At 43.2% G+C, this 23418-nt stretch overlaps 1 protein-coding gene across 1 annotated transcript in view; it reads left to right on the forward strand.

Annotated features, from left to right (window-relative positions):
- Window positions 1–23418, forward strand: part of SHISA6 (shisa family member 6) — a 1259921-nt gene that overhangs the window by 511912 nt on the left and 724591 nt on the right. The gene's annotated exons all lie outside the window — the stretch shown is intronic.

Consider the following 23418-nt stretch of genomic DNA (forward strand, 5'->3'; position numbering starts at 1 on the left):
CCTGATTTCCTTCGAATCGAACGTTAACAGACGTTGGGGCATATTACCAAGGTTAAGCGATATTTATCCCTAACGATGCTTAGCAACGATTTTTTTACCGTCAGAAATTATCGCAGATAAACCTTGCTATTATCAAGGTTTATCGCAAATACGATAAAAAACGAGCGCAATGCATTAATGTCGCTGAAAACTCCGCGATATTCATGCATTACCGAGCTAATGCTCTTAGCCATGTTATCCACCTCCCATTGGATAACATGGCTAAGAACTGCTCAGGGCAGCTGTTACTTTTTGGAGATATTCGCGCTTATCTCGAATATTTCCAAAAGTTGATAATAGGAGATAGCGATGTTAGCGACTGTTTCCAGTCGCTAACATCTTGGCATGCCCACTTTGCATGTCATTAGTGATAAATATCACTCACATGCAAAGTGGGACCCAAGATGGTCGCTATCTCCTACTAGCCGTCGCTAACTGGTGTTAGCAACAGCTAGGTAATACACATATAATTTTATCTCCGCGAAGCGGAGCGCTGTTACAGATATATATCTTGTTTTTGAACGTTAATTTCTCAAAATGCACTGAAGCACATATATTGAGACATAGCAAAGGCACATCGGGCTACCAGTCCCTAATATTTTACCAAGTTTCGTGCAAATCCATTCAGCCGTTCGATTATTATTATTATTATTTTTTTTTGCCCCGCGGGGCCCTTTTAAAACCTCCACATCAAACCTAGGGGGTCAGCGAGGATCTACTATGCCCCCTTATGGTCATCAGCCGTTCGATTATTATTATTATTTTTTTTTTTGCCCCGCGGGGCCCTTTTAAAACCTCCACATCAAACCTAGGGGGTCAGCGAGGATCTACTATGCCCCCTTATGGTCATTTGCCCCTTCGCTTTGGCCTCCTCTTGTCTCTCGATCCTACCGAGAGACAAGATGGCGGCCGCTACGTACTGTTTGGAATGTTTACAGACACCGGAGAGCCAATCAGCTTCGCTTCGCAAAGCTCCGTAACGCGAAAAGTACGCGAAGCGGTGCGCTGTTACAGATATATATCTTTTTTTGAACGTTAATTTCTCAAAATCCACTGAAGCACATATATTGAGACCTAGCAAAGGCACATCGGGCTACCAGTCCCTACAATTTTGCCAAGTTTCGTGCAAATCCATTCAGCCGTTCGATTATTATTATTATTATTTTTTTTTGCCCCGCGGGGCCCTTTTAAAACCTCCACATCAAACCTAGGGGGTCAGCGAGGATCTACTATGCCCCCTTATAGTTATTTCCCCCTTTGTTTTGACCTCCTCTTGTCTCTCGATCCTACCGAGAGACAAGATGGCGGCCGCTACGGACTGTTTGGAATGTTGACAGACGCCGGAGAACCAATCAGCTTCGCTTCACAAAGCTCCGTTGCGCGAAAAGTCCGCGAACCAGAGCGCTAACCGGTCCGCTGTTACAGATATATATCTTTTTTTAAACGTTAATTTCTCAAAATCCACTGGAGCACATATATTGAGACCTACAAAAGGCACATCGGGCTACCAGTCCCTACAATTTTGCCAAGTTTCGTGCAAATCCATTCAGCCGTTCGGGCTAAAAGTGAGGCCAACCGCCCTATGGAAAACTCAATGTTAAAAACACGTTTTGGGACCCCCCTTTTTTCTCGGCCCCCACTGGACGAACCCCCCCCAAATTTTCAAGGGCTGCTCAGAAACAAAATGTGCCATTTTCCTGAAAATTTCAGCCGATTCCGTCCACAAACGCCAAAGTTATTAGACATAGAATTTTCAAAAAACCCATAGAGAAAAAATCCTAACTATATATACCTACTGGCGACCGCCAGTAGGTAATATATATATATATATATATATATATATATATACATACATATATATATATTTACTTTAGAACAATTAATATACTATTCATTTTAATTTATTTTATCATTTTAAAATTATATAAAAATATGCACATATATATCTAAATAAATACCAATAACATAAAAAATATTTTTTTTAAACAAGCCTAATATAAATTAAAACATTAAACTATTTAAAAATCTTTAAACTTAAATTTACCACTCGAGTGCAACAGTAAGGAAAGTGTTGGATAGCGGAGAGGTCTAAATTACTATTCCCACTCCAGTGAGTGCAACAGTAGGGAAAGTGTTGGAGAGAGGAGGGGTAAAACTTACTATTCCCACTCCAGTGAGTGTAACAGTAGGGAAAGTTTTGGATAGCAGAGGGGTAAAACTTATTATTCCCACTCCAGTGAGTGCAACAGTAGGGAAAGTGTTGGATAGCGGAGGGGTAGAACCTACTATTCCCATTCCGGTGAGTGTAACAGTAGGGAAAGTTTTGGATAGCAGAGGGGTAACATTTACTATTCCCACTCCAATGAGTGTAACAGTAGGGAAAGTGTTGAATAGCGAAGAGGTAAAACTTACTATTCCCGCTCCAGTTAGTGTAACAGTAGGGAAGGTTTTGGATTGCGTAGGTGTAAAAAGTACTATTCTCACTCCACTGAATGCAACAGTAGGGAAAGTATTGGTTAGCGGAGGGGTAGAACTTACTATTCCCACTGCAGTGAGTGCAACATTAGGGAAAGTGTTCGATTGCGTAGGGGTAAAAATTACTATTCCCACTCCAATGAGTGCAACAGTAGTGAAAGTGTTGGATAGCAGAGTGGTAAAATGTACTATTCCCACTCCAGTGAGTGCGAAACTAGGGATAGTGATGGAAAGTGCCATGATAAATTTCACTATTCCCACTCCAATCAGTGCAACAGTAGGGAAAATGTTGGATTGCAAAGGGAACACAAATAACATTCTCACTCCAGTCAGTTCAAAAGTAAAAACAAAATATTAACAACAAAAATATTTAAAAAACAAACAAAAACATTTATAAGTATATATCTATATATATATATATTAAAAATGAAAATACAAATATTTTTAATATTACAAATTAAAAAACATATTATAATGTTAAATGCATATGACAAATACTTATAAATATTATATTACATGATATAGAAAATAATTTTCAAACAAATAAATGTTTTAATTAGAAATTATTTACAATCAAAAACATTAATTATCACATATATTTACTTTTTTTATTTCCTACCCTATAACACCACATAATTCACAACCCACATCTACATTTTATAAAAGAATGTACTTATATAATTAATTACCAATTAAAGAAATATTATTAATTAAAAAAACAAATTGAAACTCATAAAAAGGAATAGGCTTCCCACACTTTACCTCTATAATCCCCACAAACCACTGGTAAAATTAAACTGTAAAAAATGTAATTACACAATTAATACTTATATTTAATTTAAAAACTCACAGTATATAAAAACTAATTATAAAGTAAGTAAAATGAATTTACTTCTCTTCCCTTTACCACTAAAAAAGTAAAACCCACACACAAAAAATATAAACAACTACCCTAATAATACCCAGTACCGGTTAATTGCCTCCATTAAGTCTGGGTAAGTTGGAAGGGATTCCAATCTCAAAGTTGTTTATTACCACCTAATGCTTGCATCATCATTTCACTATTTTTATGAATTGTCATCTCTGCCTTATAAGAGAGTTTTTTAACTATAGTATTTTAGATGTTTTGGTGACATATACGTTGGATGTTATATAGTATTGTGGCCGAAAGTTTGGTTTCGTTGGTAAATAAACTGAAGAGTATTTTACTTTTCTATGCACAATAATAGTGATTTGAAATGAGCAATTCTGTATGTTCTTTGAGTGTTATGAGTTTGAAACTCTAAATTGCATTTTTGGAAATGTTCAGTTGGTAGTTGGTTCTGGAACAGTGTGGTCTCTCTTTTGTAAGGATGAGATGAGATGATCTGACATTGGAGTCGGGGTTTCTTTACATGAATATTTGTAAGTCTGATTACATATTGAGTGACCTGATCATAGCCTTTTTTTCAGTTTGGATATTCCTCAATTTTTGATTTCATGGGTCTAAGTTCTTGGGAGACAGGGCATTTGGAATGTGTTTTTCCCCTATTGATTGGTATCTCTTGGGCCGATTGTGGAGGGTTGAGAGGCAAAAGGTAAGGGCATTCGGGATTGCTGTGAACGTTGAACTTTTAAAGGAAATGGATAAGGGATTTTACCAGGGTTTCAGTCCACTCGCAGTCCCCAATAGTCCCAAAGTGATAAGTATCCCACTGGTATTTATTATGCTTGTTCGGTAAGTCAGTATGTCATTAGTTGTGATCTAGTTACAGTTTGTATAGCAGACTCACTAGTAGAATTCACTTAATTGTCTTTTTCTATGCTTCCTAGGTCAGGCTGCCTGTGTATCAATCAATCAATCAATCAAGGACATTTATAGAGCGCACTACTTACCCGGAGGGTCTCAAGGCGCTTGGGGGGGGGGGGGGGTGCTGCTACTGCTCGAACAGCCAGGTCTTGAGCTTCTTCCTGAAGGAGAGGTGGTCTTGGGTCAGGCGCAGGTCGGGAGGGAGGGAGTTCCAGCTCTTGGCGGCCAGGTGGGAGAAGGACCTTCCTCCTGTTGTCGTTCTTCGGATGCGGGGGACGGCGGCGAGGGCGTGACTGGCTGATCGGAGGTGGCGTTTGGGAGCGTAGAAGTTGATGCGGTTGTTGAGGTAGCTCGGGCCTTGATCGTGTAGGGCTTTGTGTGCGTGGGTGAGGAGACGGAAGGTGATTCTCTTGTTGACGGGGAGCCAGTGCAGGTCTCTCAGATGTCCGGAGATGTGGCTGCGTCGGGGGATGTCGAGGATGAGTCTGGCTGAGGCGTTCTGGATCCGCTGGAGTCTCTTCTGGAGCTTGGCGGTGGTTCCGGCGTAGAGGGCGTTGCCGTAGTCCAGACGGCTGGTGACGAGGGCCTGGGTGACCGTCTTCCTGGTCTCGGTGGGGATCCACCGGAAGATCTTCCGTAGCATGCGCAGGATGTTGAAGCATGACGAGGAGACGGCGTTGACTTGTCTGGTCATGGAGAGGGAGGAGTCGAGGATGAAGCCCAGGTTGCGTGCGTGGTCTGTCGGTGTGGGTGCGGTGCCCAGGGCGGGGGGCCACCAGGAGTCGTCCCAGGCGGAGGGCGAGGAGCCCAGGATGAGGACTTCCGTCTTGTCTGAGTTCAGTTTCAGGCGGCTGGTCGTCATCCACTCGGCTACATCTTTCATCCCTTCGTGAAGGTTGGCTCTGGAAGCGGCGGGGTCGTTGGTCAGTGAGAGGATCAGCTGGGTGTCATCGGCGTAGGAGATGATGTTCAGGTTGTGTTGGCGTGCGATGGGCGCGAGGGGGCTCATGTAGACGTTGAAGAGGGTGGGGCTCAGCGAGGATCCTTGAGGGACGCCGCAGATGACTTCGGTGGCCTCTGACTTGTACGGTGGTAGACGGACTCTCTGTGTTCTTCCGTCGAGGAAGGAGACGATCCATTCCAGTGCCTTCTCCTGAATTCCGACGTTGCTGAGGCGCTGCACTAGGGTGCGGTGGCAGACAGTGTCGAATGCCGCGGAGAGGTCTAGGAGGATGAGGGCCGCTGTTTCTCCGTTGTCCATCAGGGCTCGGATGTCATCGGTGGCAGCGATGAGGGCGGTCTCGGTGCTGTGGTTGGCTCGGAAGCCAGACTGTGAGGGGTCGAGGGATCCATTCGTCTCGAGGAAGGCGGCCAGCTGTTTGTTGACGGTCTTCTCGATGACTTTGGCTGGAAACGGGAGGAGCGAGATTAGGCGGTAGTTCTTGAGTTCGTTGGGGTCCGCTGTTGGTTTCTTTAGTAGAGCGCTGAGTTCGGCGTGCTTTCAGCTCTCCGGGAAGGTGGCGGTGTCGAAGGAGGTGTTGACGATGTCCCGCAGGTGGGGTGCGATGACAGCGTCGGCCTTGTTGAAGACGTGGTGAGGGCAGGGGTCGGTCGGAGATCCGGAGTGGATGGAGTTCATCATGCGGACGGTGTCATCGGTGCTGATCGGAGTCCAGGCGCGGAGGGTGGTGGTGGGCGGCGTTGCTGCGGTCGTTGTGTGCGATGGTTGAATGCTGAAGCTGTTGTGTATGTCCGCGATCTTGTGTTGTGGAATGGTTGTAGTCCTACCTTTATTTCTGTTGGGCCAGCCATTTCTCTGTCAATAGATAATGAGGCACCATGGAGCCTACTATCTGCTTAAAAAACATGTTTATGCTGACCCTTGGTTTAATGACCTTAAAGGGACCACTCCAATTCCTTTTTCATTTCTTGAGTTCTCTTGATCCTTTTAAGTGGTTGGAAGGCCTAGTCCTGCAGGGAAAGGTTTTGATTCCATGCATCTTGGCTTTTGATGTCATCACATCTCTCTGAACAGGCCTCTGTTGTTCTTCTCGTGTTAGTGTCTGGGTTGGAATTGGATTGCTTGTTTAGTACTCTGCTGCCTGATTAGCTCCCATGGCCTCGGCTGCTCAGGGTTGAAGAGTGGGACCTTATCTGGACAGGACCTTCAGCAACATTCTATATATGCTGCACTGTAGAACTCTAAAGTCACACCCAGACAGGCCTTATCACTGAGGCTGGTCGGTGATTGCGGTGTTCCTTGTCATTCAGTGGAACACGTGTCAAAGGACATGAATCAGGCAGCTACCAGTGTCTCTGGCTGCCCTCCAAACATTCCTGAGGGGTAAGGAATAGTGGTTCAGTTTGAAGTTTCCCATGCAGGGTTAGGCGTTGGTGGCTTCCCTGGCACACTATAATTCTTCATGCCGACAGATCAGTAAGTGGAAGATTTTATGCCAGTTTAATACACCAGAACCCAATATTTTCTTCTGAAAGCATTGGATTTCCTTCGGCACAGGAGGGAGTTGCGGATAATGCATACATTGCTACCCATGCTCTAGAGCTCAAAGATGAGCCTTCATCCTATTTGCCGTCATAAGTAGACATCATAGCCAGACTGAGGGTTATCTCTCCTCTAGTCGAGACCACTGGAATTATGTGGCAAGGGATGACCAAATTGTGCAGCAGAGTTTATTAAATTATGCAGCAGGCAAATGCTAATTATGTGACATAAGGTGGCACATTTTGTGATAATAGCAGGTCATTATTTTGTCATTTGTAAACATGTTAAGGCTGACTGAACAAGCATTTCTCCATATTAGTACTAGTCCCAAATAGAGCAATTTGCAACTGAAAGATGAACATTCAAAATTTGTGAAGTGCCTTCCACTGATCAGCAACATGCGTTGGTGCGTTTTAGTAACCTATGATACGTTTGAGTTAGAAACATTTTTTTTTGGGTAAAATCAGCAAATTATGCAGCAGGTGATGGATTATGCGGCAAATACAGCAAATCAATAACTATACAAAAAAAGCCATGGCCACAAAATAGCATAATTCCAGTAGCCCTGCCTAGAATTTAGCAATTCGGGGGGCATATTATCAAGAACTGCAATAAAATTATCGCCGCTTTAGCGGCAGGAAACTGCCGTTAAAACAGCGATAATGGGCTTGATAATATGTCCTTGTGAATTCCCATAGCAGCCCAGGTTCTGATGTTAACCTGTGCTGCTATGGGAATTCACAAGGGCATATCATCAAGCCCATTATCTCCGTTTTAGATAATTTTATCGCAGTTCTTGATAATATGCCCCTATGTTTCTTCTAAAAAGACACATTTTGAAAACTGAAGATGTCCTTAAGCTTTCTCAAACCAAGGCAATACGTTTGACTTTGGGTACTAAACACAATTATCTGTAACAGGATGTAGGAGAAGTTTGAGGATATGTGACAGACAACTTTTCATACCAGGTAAAACAGTACATCATCCTTTGAGGGAGATTTTCATTGTCCATGGTTACTACTGTAATGTGAAATAGTGTCCTTACTACAGTGGACACAGTAGACCACTAATTGTTGCAAATAATCGGTGATATTGTGAATCCGTATGCATATTGAATGAAATATAAATAATGTTAGGTCTCTCTACCTCTCCTCTTACCATTACAGACCCTTTGTGGTCTCTTTGAGTATTCTTGCTGTCCAAATGGAATTACTTCCCTTGCTCAGACATAGGCATTTTGAAATGTTTGCTATTTTGTCTTCTGTATTTGTGGGAGTTTAGTGCTGAATGTGTGGAGCGAATTACCTCTAATACAATCACTGCCCTTCCAATGAAAATAAATATTATCTATGCTCATGACGTTTGATCATTCCATTAAAAGTTGCTATCTATTTAACATCATCTCATCAAAAATGTTTAATTCCCCATACAAACTGTTTGATTAAACTATTCTTGTGTTTGTGAGCTAACATTGCATGTCTTTGTCCTGAATACATTTATTTTGTTGGCGTTATTATAAAGCTTTATATACTTGCAATACCCTCAGAATGCTAACGTAGCTCCAAATTTTGGCACATTACCAAAATGTATATTTCTAGTGAAGTGTCCCTTGGTAAAACAGCTTGTCTTTATGTTGGCCGTCAATGGCGAGGTTGTGCCATTCATTACAAATCTTTCATTTATATATTTGTAGAACAGAGGTGAGTCTGGAATGCACAATTATAATCTGTGCAATGGGTGGTTGTTGAAGAAGGTGTGTAGCTTTTGTGCAACAGGCACAGGACATAGAAAGCATGTAGCTTTTGTGCAACAGGCACTGGGCATGTCCTCATATCACTGGAGTTTGATGTTTAAGGCATAGGTTTCATGGCAGTTACCCTTATGAGGGAAACATCCTTTACAACGCAACTTTTACCACGCAGTGCTATTACAACGCAGGTTTTACAACGAAAACCATTACAACGCATTGCGCTGGGGGGCGCTCTAGGATAGGGAATAGATTTAATTTACTATCCAACACCTTCCCTGGTGTCCACGGGGACTGGAGTTGGAATAGTAAATTAAACTATTCACTATCCAGCACCCCAAAGCGCTATGCATTGTAATGGTATGCGTTGTACAAACTGCGTTGTAACAGCATGCGTGGTAAAAGCATGCGTTGTAACGTCATACATCCCCCTTATGAGGTAAGGCTTTAGCTGCGTTCAAACAACAGCAGTATCCCACTAATGGAAGTGTGCTGTGTGTTTATTTGTGCCTTGGGATGGTTCCAAAAGGAAGGTTGAAGAGCCTACTTACCCAGTCAGGTGGCGATGTCAGGAAGCATACTGGTATGTTCTGATGACTGTAAAGTTGTAGGATATCCCGCCATGACATCAGCAGCAGCAGCAAAGAGTAGTTGTTCTGAAATTCTAGCAACTACTGTTGTCAGTCTTTCTCTCAGAGAAACCTTAAATCTTTCTGCTCAGAAGGCAAGTAAGGTGAGTGTGTTCTTCAGTAGCCCCATGGGGCTCTTGTGGTTGATTTACAAACAAGTATACCTCATTAATTTACTGTTAGGCACTGTACTGCTCTCGGAAGCATCTATTGTGATAGAGCACTTTGTACAGTGCTTCATACCCTGTTCTGAGGGGTGAGGCGCATGATCGGGTGTGTAGTATTGGTGGAGATAATGTGAGAAGAGGCCTATTAAATGCTATGACATGTCATGAAAGCAGGGCCGGACAGGCCGTAGCGGGCACTGATCATTCTCCCAGAGGACCAGAAGGGTGTGGGCAGGTTTTGGACGGTTGGGGGCTGTTTTTGTTACTGGTGGCAGGTTTTGAATCAGTGCTGCAATATTGGCCCCTGTAACAAAAGCAGCAGCAGCCAGGGCTGGTTTGCGATCTCAGTCCGGCTCTGAATGAAAGTAAAAAACTTTTGTTTTGCATGTGGATGGATGCCTATAGACATGCAGCTCTGTCCACACTAGGACATGTATGTGTGCACAAGTATGCCTGTCGGGGGTGTCTTCCTATGGACATGCACTACCAAAGGTATTGCTAACACTCTCCTTTTTTATATGTATTCATTTTCCAATTTACTACAGTGAAGGTCTTGCAGAAATCTCTGTGGTTAAAGTCTGTTTCGTACAACCACAGTTGTACTCTTTGTTTCTGCTTCTACTTGACTGCAGCCCAATAATGTGAGGGATGGAGCACCGTAATTTGCTACCCATGCAGAAGCATGTTGTAAGCTATTATTTATAATAAGACATTTTAGTACATTATGGCATAATAAATTAGAGGGGATTTACCATAACCAGGCAATTAACAGAAATACTAACATAATTAATTAAAGTTAATAATATTCCTTTCATCTTGAATTATAACATGCTGAGAGTAAGAAAGACAAAAAGAAAACACTCTGTTCTAGCAGGCTGTAAAACAGTGATAGCCAAAGTTCAGCCTGAGGACCGCCTACAATCCCTCCTGACCTTTACATGCTGTCCCCTGGTGAACAGCATCACCGGGCTGCGGTTTACTTGAGAGAGCACTAACATTCAGAAAGTTGCTAAATAAATGGGCCAGCATTTCTTTACGTTCTACTTCAAGTAAAAGATAAGAGGCAAATAAGGTGTCTTACATCACTTAACATGAAGAATACATTCATTTTAAATACATTTTGCAAGAAATATGTAAAAATATCATAAGGTTTCTACAATATTCCAAAAATTGTATTTCATTAACTTGCAGAACCGTTTCACCTCAGTACATTTGATTAGTTCAGTGCATTGAGGAGTATTTTTTTTTAAAGTGACAGCTTTCAAAAATGAACATAGAAACATGCATGGGTCCTCCCATCCTGACAGCAATGCCAATCTCTAACTAGGAGGCAAGCCAGTTGTCATGTGGATCCTTCTGTGTTGCCGTGGTTGTTATTATACATGGACTACATTATAACTTATTATATCAAACATGAGAAGGTTTTGTACAGATCGCATTCTCAACTAATGCATTTCAAAGCGCTCTTATAGGTGACGATGAAGAAGGTGAGGTGTTAAAAATAGGGTTGTTGGTTGACTGGGGTTAAAGATCTGGTCAAACATCAAACACAATCCTAGCCAGGGTAAGGCACAAGCAAAACCCAAAGTTACCTGTGCTCAACTGCCAGGTAGCTTGGTAGAGAGCAGACAGGCTTAACTTAGAGGCTATGTGTAAAGTATTTGGGTGACACTTCAGACAGTAAAGCAATGAAAACACCACACAAAAAGACCCAACACCAAGTTAGAAAAATAGAGCAAAGCTTGATACTTAAGCCCAAAATGACGAAAATACAATCAGTAGAATGGGAGATAAGAATGTTTAAAGAATAAACTATAAATTGCTAACCAGGGAAAACTGGTCACACTGGAACTGGTAAAAGTCAAATGTTCAGGCTGACCTTGATGTAGTGCGGGTTTGATGAGTCCCAGATCAGTCCCGCTGAAGTTTTACATTTTCAGGTTTTGAGCAAGGTGTTCTGCTTGTGTTGGAGAGGGTCGCTGGGAGCAAAGAGAGCAAAGCAGGCAGTGGTCCACGTGGTACAAAGAGCAGGCTGGGCTTTGCAGATGGGCGGTCTTCCATGGACTGTTGATCCTGCTGAGTGAAGAGACAGGCTGGCGTTGGCTCTTGCTGATTTTCAGTACAAGCGGCATGGTTCGGCGCAAACAAGCCCACTCGCTGACATGAAGAGTGCAAAAGATCTATTTCAAGATCTTGAGAGCCACCCCAAGGGGCACCACTGGGTGTCATGAACTTGATGAAGACTGGTCCAGGAGCTGTTGGGAAGCCTGTTCAGTCCCTGTGGCTCAGATCAGGAGGCCAGCAGACTAGCCCTTTAAGTCTCTCTGAGGTCATGGGTTCAAGACGGAGTTGCATGTCCAATTCTTCTTCCCCAGGCAAGATGACAACAGTTCAGGACAGCAGGGCAGCAGTTTCTATAGAGCAGCAGTACAGCAGTGTGGCAGTCTTTGTAGCAGCCATCTTCCTGGCAGAGTATTCACAGGTCTAGAAGTGTACTGAAGAGGTAGTGAAGAGTTCGTGTCTGAGGTCCTTCTTTTATACACAGTTATGCCTTTGAAGCGGGGAGAAGCTTCCAGAGCTATTCCTTTGTAGTGCACAGATGCCTTGCCTTCCAATGTCTCACTCCAGACTCCCTACATGTGGTATGCTGCCCTTTGTGTGGAGACAGGACACAGCTTATTCAAGTGGAAGTAGGGCTGTGCCCAGCACCTCCCTCACATCCTGCCAGTGATGTTCCATCCAGTCACACCCAAGCTCCCACTGTGTGTGGCTGTCTAGGGGGTATGCACAAAGTCCAACAGTTACCAACACCCAGTAATGTGACCCAGAGACAGGCTTCAGGCACCAAATGGCTAAGGCAAGAAAATGCCAACTTTCTTGAAGTGGGATTTTCAGAATTGCAGTTTAAAATCCAACTACACCATAAATTAGGAATTTAAATTAGGATTGCAGAGACACCAACCATGAATCGGTTATCTCTTCCCATTTGGAAATTATACTTATGAAGTGCAATAAGGCAACTCCAGTGTTATGCTATGGGAGAGATGGGCCTTGCAGTACTGAAAAACAAATTTTAGAGTGTTTCACTACCAGGACATGTTAAACTTAAAAGTACATGTCCAACCTTTTAAATCCACTGCACGCTGCCGTTAGGGCTGTCTAGGGCCTAATCTATGGTTGAGACATATGTATTAAAAAGGATGGCTTGGACCTGGTGAAAGGTTTATTTTTCCAGGTATGCATGGCAGGTTAAAACTGCACACACAATCTCTGCAGTGACAGGCCTGAGATTTTTAAAGTGTGACGTAAGTAGGTGGCACAATCACTATTGCAGGCCCTCTAGTTGCATTTAATTTACAGGCCCTGGGTACATGTAGTGCCTCTTTACTAGGGACTTTTTTTATATTTAATTAAATAAGCCAATTGGGTATGAGCCAATGTTACCATGTTTAGAAGAGGGAGCACAATCAGTTTAGCAGTGGACCAGCTGTGGTAAAGTGCATAGCAGCCACGGTCGGTAGTGGGTGTACCTGCCGGGCAGTGACGTGGGGAGGGGGAGGGGCAGGTTAGGGGTAGTAAACTATGGATTACGGAGGTATACAGGTAAGTAAACATATAAATAAATTTAAAAAAATTGTTGCGTGCACTGCATCCCCAAATGCGATGCAATACGCAGAACAAAATTTGTTCTATTTATTTATATGTTTACTTAACTGTAAACCTCGGTAATCCAAAGTTTACTACCCCCCACCCTGCCCCTCCCCCTCTCTACATCACCGCCCAGCAGGTACTCTCACTACCAACCTCGGCTGGTGCACAGAGTCCTAATGCCAACAAAAACGAGGTCAGGAAATATGGAGGAGTAAGACAAAAGGTTTGGGGAAAGATCACCCCAAGGCTGACAGGTCTATCAGCCAGTATGGAAGGAAACCCTTAAAATAACTACATGACTCACTTTCCAGACCATCTGTGTGCTTCGCTTCCCCTACCCCACCATGCACCCTGCCCCAGAGCCCTAATCCCACCCTGCTGGCATCAATGTAGTACTTGGCAACACCACAGACCATATCTTTTGGCTCCTGGGAAAATGTTTGCAAGTATCCATGCTCTAAAACTAATAGTAGAACTCTTAACGTGTTTTACAGTCACAACTGAATGCACATGTATGGATATGAATACATGTTTTCATCCTTAAATTTATGGCCGTCAGAAGTGAGGAATAGAGAACTGAGTACAAACTTTCACTTATAGCTACGTGGTGGGGACTGTGAACACTTCACTCTATCTTCCTGTATTAATAATAACAGCCCTTTCTTACCCTCCAAATCATGGTCATTACTAATGTGCCACTTTTTGTTTCCTACAAAGATTCAGAGTATCCCTTCAGTATGAAGATTCTTTTTACATCCATTTCTACCGGATTATAAACTTGAACAGCCTTCAGAATATATATGAGATCTTCATATCAACTTCTATCTAAATATTAATAATATTTTAAGACTAGAGAGATGAGAATGCACAATGCAATACACTTCTATCCAAACGTTAAGACTGTTGGAGATATGGATAGTTCAGACATTCAAACCAGGAAATCTATGCTGAAATCCTAGTTTTCATTACTTGGTAAATTCTATATACTTGGGCATAGAAACCATATTGCAGAACATTCACATTTCTTTAAGGCACCTTGACTTTCGCAAAATCAACAGTTGATGGACAGAATTCAGAAAAATGTCATACATTCACCCCAGTACAGAGATCTGGGCCTAAATCCATCGTTTTGCTGCTCACCATGCCATTCCAGTTTGAACCTAGCCACATGCAAATCAGTCTTGACCCTGTGCCCCATGGGAACAGTTCAGCCCGAACTGCCAAGCCAGGTCCTCCCTGGACTGGAAACAAGCATCGTAGGGCCGGTTTTCGGCTTTCAGCCCTCATCAGCCAGGATAGCTTGATTCAGGTGGCATGGAGAGCACAGGACTCACGTCTGAGCATACCCGTCCCACTCGGGGTGACAAATGCAAAAACAGCAGTTGATGGACAGAATGCAGAACAATGTCATACATTCACCCCAGTACAGAGATCTGGGCCTAAATCCATCGTTTTTTTGCTCACCATGCCATTCCAGTTTGAACCTAGCCATATGCAAATCAGTCTTGACCCTGTGCCCCATGGGAACAGTCCAGCCCGAACTGCCAAGCCAGGTCCTCCCTGGACTGGAAACAAGCATCCTAGGACTGATTTCAGCGCTCATCCGCCAGGATAGCTTGATTCCGGTGGCATAGAGAGCACAGGACTCACGTCTGAGCATGCCCGTCCCACTTGGGGTGACAAATGCAAAACCCCTTTGGTTTTGCTGTGTTTGCCCTAAGTTGGCAGGGTATTCTCAGACGTGAGTCCCTTGCTCACTTTACCACTGGATTCAAGCTAGCCTGGCTGATGATTGCTAATTAGCCAGAAACCAGTCCCAGGATGCCTGTTTCCGATCCAGGGAAGACATGGCTTGGCAGTTCGGGCTGGACTGTCCCTATGAGGCACAGGGTCAGACCGATTTGCGTATGGACATGTTTGAACTGGGGTGGCGAAGTGAGCTAAAGAATGATGATGGATTAAACCCAGATCAGTTGACTGGGGGTGAGTGCTTGCACTGTTCAACACTCCGTCCATCAGCCCCTTTGGTTTTGCTTTGTTCGCCCTAAGTTGGCATGGTATGCTCAGACGTGAGTCCCTTGCTCACTTTGTCACTGGATTCAAGCTAGCCTGGCTGATGACGGCTGATTAGCCAGAAACCGGTCCCAGGATGCATGTTTCCGGTCCAGGGAAGACATGGCCTGGCAATTCGTGTTGCACAGTTCCCATGAGGCACAGCGTCAGACTGATTTGCATATGGCCATGTCTGAACTGGGATGGCAGAGTGAGCTAAAGAATGATGATGGATTAAACCCAGATCAATTGACTGGGGGTGAGTGCTTATATTGTTCAACACTCTGTCCATCATCCCCTCTGGTTTTACCTTGACTTTCGACCAACATGGCTTTGGATTTTGAGAGAATGTTTGTTTTTGGTGAACACACACCCACACATCTACCTGTTTGGAGAACTACAAGCTCCACAATTTCTCACCATCCACTTGGCCACAAGTATGGAAATAACAGAGATGTTGGCGCTGTACCACTCTGTCAGTTCCGGAACATCACAGAGGATTTTGGGGAGTATGGGAATAACAGAGGATATGGTTATTAATTTGCATCCAAAACCTTAACTTGTGGATCCATCCACCCATGTATTCATTGGGTGGTAGGGTACTGAAAGTGGTGTCATTCTGTTACAAGTTTTTGTAGGCTCAGGTGGGTTGTGAAGTAGGGCTCATATGTTGCACTCTTATGGCCTCATAATCAGCGGCCCAGTAAATGAGGTGTCTTTATCCCACCCTCCAGAGTTACTTATACTGGCGGTAGGGAGAATCCAGTCCATTAAAAACCGAAGGCTTTATGAAGAAATTAGTAATTACCAGGGGAATTGGAATTTCCAGGTCCGATTACCCCAGTAATTCTTCATTATAAACTGAAATTTAGGCGGTTTTAAGCAGCTGAATTCTCTGGGAGAGGTTAAAGAGATCAGCATTGTTTCCGAGGGTCTCATAATTGTGATGGGACTTGCTCCCTGCCCCAGCAAAAATAAGATGCCACTCCTAATTCAGGCCTAAATATGTATTATTCTTAGTCCTTTGTAAAGATTGTGGCTGATTTGTATGTAATCATGTTCATTCTCACTATTGATATAATTGAAATGGTTACCCATTATTCAATATGGTCACAAATGAGCTCAACTGTGATTTTAATTGTAATACTGTGTGTTAAAAATTTCTATTGGGTGTGAATCTTCCCCATCCATCCTTCAGTTTTCCTTCCTTTTATGGCTTTCTTCCCCACCCTGCCTTTGACATTTGCCTCCAGTTTTCCTTGATTGGAACAGTAGCCGCTCATATGAGTAGGGACATTTGCCCACATGTAAGTCAAAACAAAACGTAGACTACTTAAGCGGAATTTACCTGTTTCAAGCTTTTTCTCTGACACCACTTACTGAACTAGATTTCTTTTGTGAGTTTTGTATTTTGAATGATTTTAATTAAACAGGCAATATATTGTGCAATATCTGACTGTCCCAGTCAGACCATCGCCGTCACAACAGAGTCTAATAAACAGCATTGAGTAAACACCAAATATATTACAAATGAAATGCATTATTGTTTTGGTGCCTACTCACAAAATGAGCAACTAGTCACCAGGAGCGGCCCGTGCAGGTAAGAGCGGTGGGCCGGGTTACGGGGGATTTGACAGATGACACGAGGGAAAATTAAATAAATAATGAATTCCCCTTATTGTCGTCTGTCAACCCCCCCCCTCATCCGGCCCCACCAGTCTTTTACCTGTACGGGCCGCTGCGGCTTGTCACCAAGGACCTCCCAGTATTGATAGCATGTTGGAATTACAGAGCATTCCTGGTTACAAGTCCACGTGTGAGTAGCTCTGGGTGTTGTATTCCCATTAATCCCATTATAAAATCCAAACTACTAGTTCCAGAAAGCAAACAAAAAATCTGGACTGGAAGAGCTACTCACACATGTACCTGGGAATCTTGGGAGCTATTGACTTATCATGAATCTTACAGAAACTCAGTGGGAACATATGTCTATAAAAAGTCCACAATGGTTCCAAGGATATATAAAATGAAAAAGTATATTCTAATTCTAAAGCTTCTTGTAATGTATCCACTGGCACAAAGGGAAAACCACCTGAACAGACATAAGACCTATACCAGAGAGATTGTTGAGAGCACCAATAAGAGGATGAGTACATATAAATAAAAAAAAGCCTTACTTTATGAGGAAATTAACCCCGCTCGCCCGCTTGCAGTTTGGTTTATTAGTTCTGGAATCCATCCATTGGCTTTTCTGTACTGCGGCGATGAAAATGTATTGTTTTAATAATACTTAAAATAACCTTTCTCGGTAGGCTGCCATTCGTGACATTCATATTCTTACTTTAAAGCATTTATATTAGAGCAAAGAGAGGCTAGCGATTGAATTCATATGGTAACCCCTGTCATTGATATTCCATCCTCAAATTAATATACTTTTTTTTTTAATTAATTAAATATATAAATAGGTCTATTCACCTATGCTTATACATAAGGGTGTGCATAATTTCCACAGTAAAGTTCTGCAAAGTTCAAAACTTTGCATTTTTCTTGTGGAAAAAAGGTCTTTGTAGAAGAGTTTTCTACCAAATCATTTTTTTCTTGAAGGACACTTCTTGCATTGATGGTTGAACAATATAAGAAAAATCTTTTGACAACAAGGTATTTCAACAGATTTTTTTCCACTCTCTTTAAAACTATGCCACCTTGTGAAGTTCATGAATTCTGAAAGGTTTGGAAAAAACGTCATAAAGAAGGAGTAAGTAAAGCTGTACAACTTATCAAACAGCTTCATACAACTTAAGTAAGGAGGACAAACTACAGATTGCATTTATTATTACTGTGAAGTATTTCTTTTAGTTTTAGCTTTGTTTCTTGAGCATACAGTGACTGATTAGGCATGAGTATCTCTACACTTACAAATCAAACTCCAAAAAATACAGAGATTTACAAATCAATGTATTATTTGCCTAAGTGGAGGAGCCGTTACAGGAGTGAAATAATTTACTTATCTGATTTAAGTTGAATGAATACCTTCATTTGTGAAAACTATTGTGTTACAGATTGTGTACGTTATTTTACTGTGTTTTGTTTATTTTATTGAACTTTCTCTTTTAATTTAATACACAAGGGGGGAGGGAGCATACTGCCTTCCATCCCAGCATACTTCTCCCGATTGCATTCTGGGAAATGCAGTAAGCTTACTTCAAAGTTGCTCTCGTTTTTTTACCAAAGTTGGTACAAGTAGTGCTGTTATCTCTAGACACATGTTTCTCAGTTTAGCCCTTCATCAGTAGAGAACAGAAGTAGTAGAGAGCAGAGAAATGTCATCTGGGGTTGCTGAAATGCTACCCAGATCTTCACAGGTTTAAAAGGCTTCCTTGAGCCAACCAGCTGACAAGCTCATTTGGGATGCACCTGTGTGCCTGTGGAGTGATATTGTGACCTGTGACGACTGGTGAAGTATTTCAGCAACCCCAGATGATTTTTTTCTGCTCTCTACTACTTCTGATCTCTACTGATGAAGGGCTAAACCCAGAAACACGTGTCTAGAGTTAACAGCACAACCTGCACCAACTTTGATAAAAACCGACAGCAACTTTGAAGTAAGTGTATTGCATTTGCTAGAATGCAATGGGGTCAACTGTGTTGGAATGAGAGTCAGTGTCCTCCCTTGACCCGTGTTATTTAGTTTAATGTTAGTACAATTCAAATTGCTACAAGGTTTATTATAGCAGAACATGTGAATAAACAGTGCCAGGTGGACTGGCAAAGTTGAATTAGTTCCTAGTTCACATAATCCAGCTACTTTCTTACACACAAACAAATCTTAGATATTTCACCTGTGCTGTCATCTCCAAAAAGAGTTACTTTTTCTTAAATATGCAAATCTGCAGAAGTGGTTGGAGGAGAAAATGTCTCCTGCAAGCCTTTGCCCCTGCGAGGAATTTCCTTCTCAAACCAGTCTCCTGTTAGAAAACTATTGTGTAAACTTTTGCACCTGCTTAATGAACAATTTTGCTAATTCTTAGTGTATAATACAAAAACTCCTGCAGGGGCCTAATAAATCAAAAAAACGAGTCACTGAAAGAGTACTGTACTCTTATATTCATCCAGATACAAAAACCTAAATGCTACTTTGTTAACTTACTTGAGAAGGCCCCTGCGCAAAATTGGACTGTAACAGAAAATTGGCCGGGGCACTAAATAAAAACAAAATTGCCTACACTTGCCAATCAGGTCAGTTGTGAACTTGTAGAGCCATGCTGCATAGGTGATTTGCACAGTATGGGACTCTGCATGAATGTATGTCACCTGAAAACAAAGTCTTTGGTAATACCAGGAGCACCAGCAGTAAAATCCAGCCACCAGTTCATAAAACACACCCACAAACAGCTAGAAAACTATCCCACTGACCTGTGAGGCCAACCCTTCTACCACTGCTAGGTTGCCCTCATCCCCAAGAGACAGAGCAAAGACAGCACAAGGGTTACCAGCACAGCACCCATCTTAATGCTCAATCACAATAATATCTGGCAATCAGGCACCCCACAGAAATGAACCTTCCCAGATGCCCTTGACACCAGGTGTTAGACCAGGCATCTTTTGACGTGGTTTCCCTGTCTTTTTGCGTCTGATCTCCTGTTTCTGCAATGTGCTGGATTTTGTTTTTGCTGGCTTTAAGACTCTGGGAACCTTTCCACTACTGACCAGTGCTAAACTGCAAGTGCTTCCTGTTTAAAATATACATGACATTTGGTTTCTCCATAATTTACTTGTTTGATTTACTAGTGAGATCCTAGTACAGTGCACCAGGTGTTCATAGAGCCTGTAAATGAAATGCTACTAATGGGCCTACAGCACTGAATGTGCCAACTACATGAGTAGCCCTGCAAATCTGCCCCAGGCCTGCCTCTATAGAGCCTGTGTGTGCAGTTTAAACTGCCATGTCCACCTGGCAAATACAACTGCTCACCAGGCCCACACCTTCCCTTTCATTACTGGGCAATAGCTTGCTTAATCTTCCCGACGGCCCCCAGCGCCTAGAGACCCTTACGGGTGATTGTGCGCTTTACAAATGTGGATTATTATTACATGAGAGGCACCTCTCATGTTGTCCCTAGGTAGTCCCATAGGCAAGGTGCAGTGTATTTAAAAGGTAGGATATGTACTTTTGAGTCTTACATGTCCTGGCAGTGAAGAACTGCTAAATTCATTTTTTCACGACAGCAAGTCCTATCTCTTCCACTAGGTTAGAATTGGAGCTGCCTTGTAACATATTACAAGTGTATCTTCCAATAGGGAGCTGTTAGGAAATTGGAGTTTGGTGTCTCTGGACTCACTATTTAAGTATACATCTTTTAGTGAAGTTGGTTTTTAAATTGCAGGTCTGAAAATGCCACTTTAAGAAAGTTGCCTGTTTCTTACTTTACCCATTCTGTGCCTCTGCCTGTCTCTGAATACATGTCTGGGTCAGGATGACAGATGGGCCTTTTCTGTATTCACTCTAGACAGTCACACAAAGAGGGATGAGGTGTGCCCTGCACATCTTGATGCTCCATAACCAAGCTGATTGGCATTCCTGAGCTAGAGTGGTGGGAGGAGTTGACAATGACTGGCTGTGTCTATTCTTACACTAAGAAGTCTCCATCTCCTGTCTGGAGAGAGGGCGGGGAAGGGCGGGGTCTTGTGCACTACAAAGACCTTTCTTTGAAGTTTGAATACTTCAAAGGCTGTGAAATGGATATAATTACTGGGCCTCTGATACTATATACTCAGAACACTACTGGACTGAGGCCATTCTGCCAAGAAGAAGAGCTGTGTTGCTGTCAGGAGGACTGACACTTTGCTGTTCGCTTTGCTCTTTTGCCCTGCTGTTACTGCTTCTGTGCTGGAAGTGAAAGGCCTGGACTTTGCTTTCTACATTCTGCTTCCTGACGTTCTCCAAGGGCTTAAGTTGAGATTGCCTCCTGTTGGAAGTTTCAGGGGCATCAAAGACATCCTCTGCAGCACCTCAGCTCCTTAGAAGTCCTAGCTTGAAAATGGTGCCAAATTCAGTGCCTGGACCCTTGGAAGTGAGTTTGCTGTGACACCAGCACATCAACTTTGAGTGTGATTTCGTAGCTGAGGCCGTTCTTTGACACAACATTGCTGCCTGCACCAAAGTTGTGTTCCCTGCTGGAGGAATGACCACGAATTAGAACGCACACCCCGTGCCGCCGCAGCGCCTCCGAAGCCCTGCCACAGTGTGAGTCCCAAGTGCTGTGTCACCGAAATCCGTGACAACTGACTCCAACTCCACCACAGCACCTGTGGCCCTGTGGTGTGATATTGACACCACTAAGTCGAGACCTCGCTGCTTGATCTCCAAAGCTTCATTGACCACACACCACTGTAAGGAACCAATGCCTCTCCACCAATGCTGCATCACCTCCACTGCACCTGCAATGCCCCCGGGCATCAGCGGCTCAACGTCTATGTCCATTTCCAGGAACCACTGCCTCCCAGGCTTCAGTGACAACTCACCTACGTTGTGCAAGGCACCAGCCCGAGCGCTGATACAGCACCAACCTGCACAGCAGTAAGGAACTGAGCTGCAAGGGCTTCAGCGACACCTCAACTCTCTGGGACAGACAACATCTTTGTTACTCATCCTTTTCTAAGGAATTGTACCCATGGTCTGTGTGATTCCATAGCCGGCCCACGCTCCATCGCATTTGGTGCCCACACTGTTGGATTCAACTTTGTCAAGCACGTCGTATAGCCCTAGCCGGAGCTATTGTGTTTCTAATCACTACAACTGCATTCGATATGAGCGTTTGATATCTTCAGTTGTGTATGTTGGATTTTGTAATTTTTATGTTGTTTCATCAGATCAATGTTGGCTGTTTTTCTAAAGTGGTGTGAAGTACTTTTGTGGTGTTTTCACTGTGTTACTGTGTTTGTTTGTGTGTGTGTGTGTACAAATACTTTGCACAGTGCCTCTGAGATAAGCCAGACTACTCTTGCCAAGCTACCAAGGGGTTGAGCGTGGGCCACTCTGAGGGTGTAACTTACTTCCCCTGACTAGAGTGAAGTCCCATCTTCCACAGGATGCAAAACACTGACATTTAGAGACCCCATTTCTAACACCTGGCCACAACCTTGCCCGGTATCCTCAGGCAATGTTTTCCTCCCACGTGCCTTGGCGCGCTCAGAACAATCAGAGTAGTTATTCTGAGCGCACGTGGCAGCTTATCTGTGCTTGGTCAACCGAGCCCTCAGGTTTTCATCTTCATTTATTCCTTTCTCCTCGAGCAGTAAATATATGAACCACTTAATGCATCAGCTCCGGCAAGCATCCGGCTATGATTCCCCACGCGCTGCCTACAGAAGCTGCTTGTCAACTGCTTCGTATGATGTGTGAAGATTCAGCATGCAGCCCCATATTTCATCTTTTATTCCTACCTCCTCTCCTTACTCAAAGGAGAATGTTAGCTGCAGGCTTATCTGCTAACATGCTTCTGTTCTTTTCCTCCAGGCTTTCCTGAAACGTTGCCAAGCCCGCCCTTTAAACATGTGGTAAAAGGCTGCATATTTAAGAAGCATGATATCTGTACATTTGATCTCGCTAATTATTAGCTGTATATTAACCTACTGTTTATCTCAGGCTCGAGGAAAGTAGAAGTGCTGCGCTCTTGAGTGTTTTTTCTTTAGTCTTTAATTGAATGTTAGCTCCTTCTGGCGCATATTCATTCACCAGTACTACTTTCAGGAGGAGGGTTGCAGCCCGCCGTTTCTATTGCCACCTATTTTTAATTGCTTCCATGCAGGCGTTTTTGAAGATATGCTTTTTATTTACAAGTTAACATAAACTTGCAATATTGCATCTATCATTGCAGAGTGCAGAGTTAGCTGCCCCCACAGGCTTCAGTGAGGGATTCTGAATTGGCGGGTGTGAGGGGCTGTGTCGATTTTAAGCTGGCTAACTATATCCTAGAGTACAGCCCATTGTTTCTTGGTTCTATTCTAGGAGTGTCTACATTTATGAGAAATGCTCTTGGTAAACTTTGCAAAATGGTATGGAAACCTTTGCAAAGGGTGCAAATTGGGACCACTGTGGGTGTGATCTTGTAGATTAACGGGAGTAGGGAGGTGATTGTATTGTCTGGAGCAGCCCAGGTGGAGCCGCCCTTTTCGGTGATCGATGACGGTGTAGAGTGGAGGACTCAGGTTTTCAAGGTATCCCGCAAATTTGGAGTATTCTGTCTGGGAACTCGGGGACAGTGGCCTCTTAAGAGAACATATCCTGCGTGCTTCATGAGGTGGCTGACAAGTTATTTTGTTTAGAGTGGAGTAGCCCTCAAAGAAAGTGAGTTTGGGTACTTACT

This window comes from Lissotriton helveticus, chromosome 7 (genome assembly GCF_964261635.1).
Source record: "Lissotriton helveticus chromosome 7, aLisHel1.1, whole genome shotgun sequence".
Classification (NCBI taxonomy): Eukaryota; Metazoa; Chordata; class Amphibia; order Caudata; family Salamandridae; genus Lissotriton; species Lissotriton helveticus.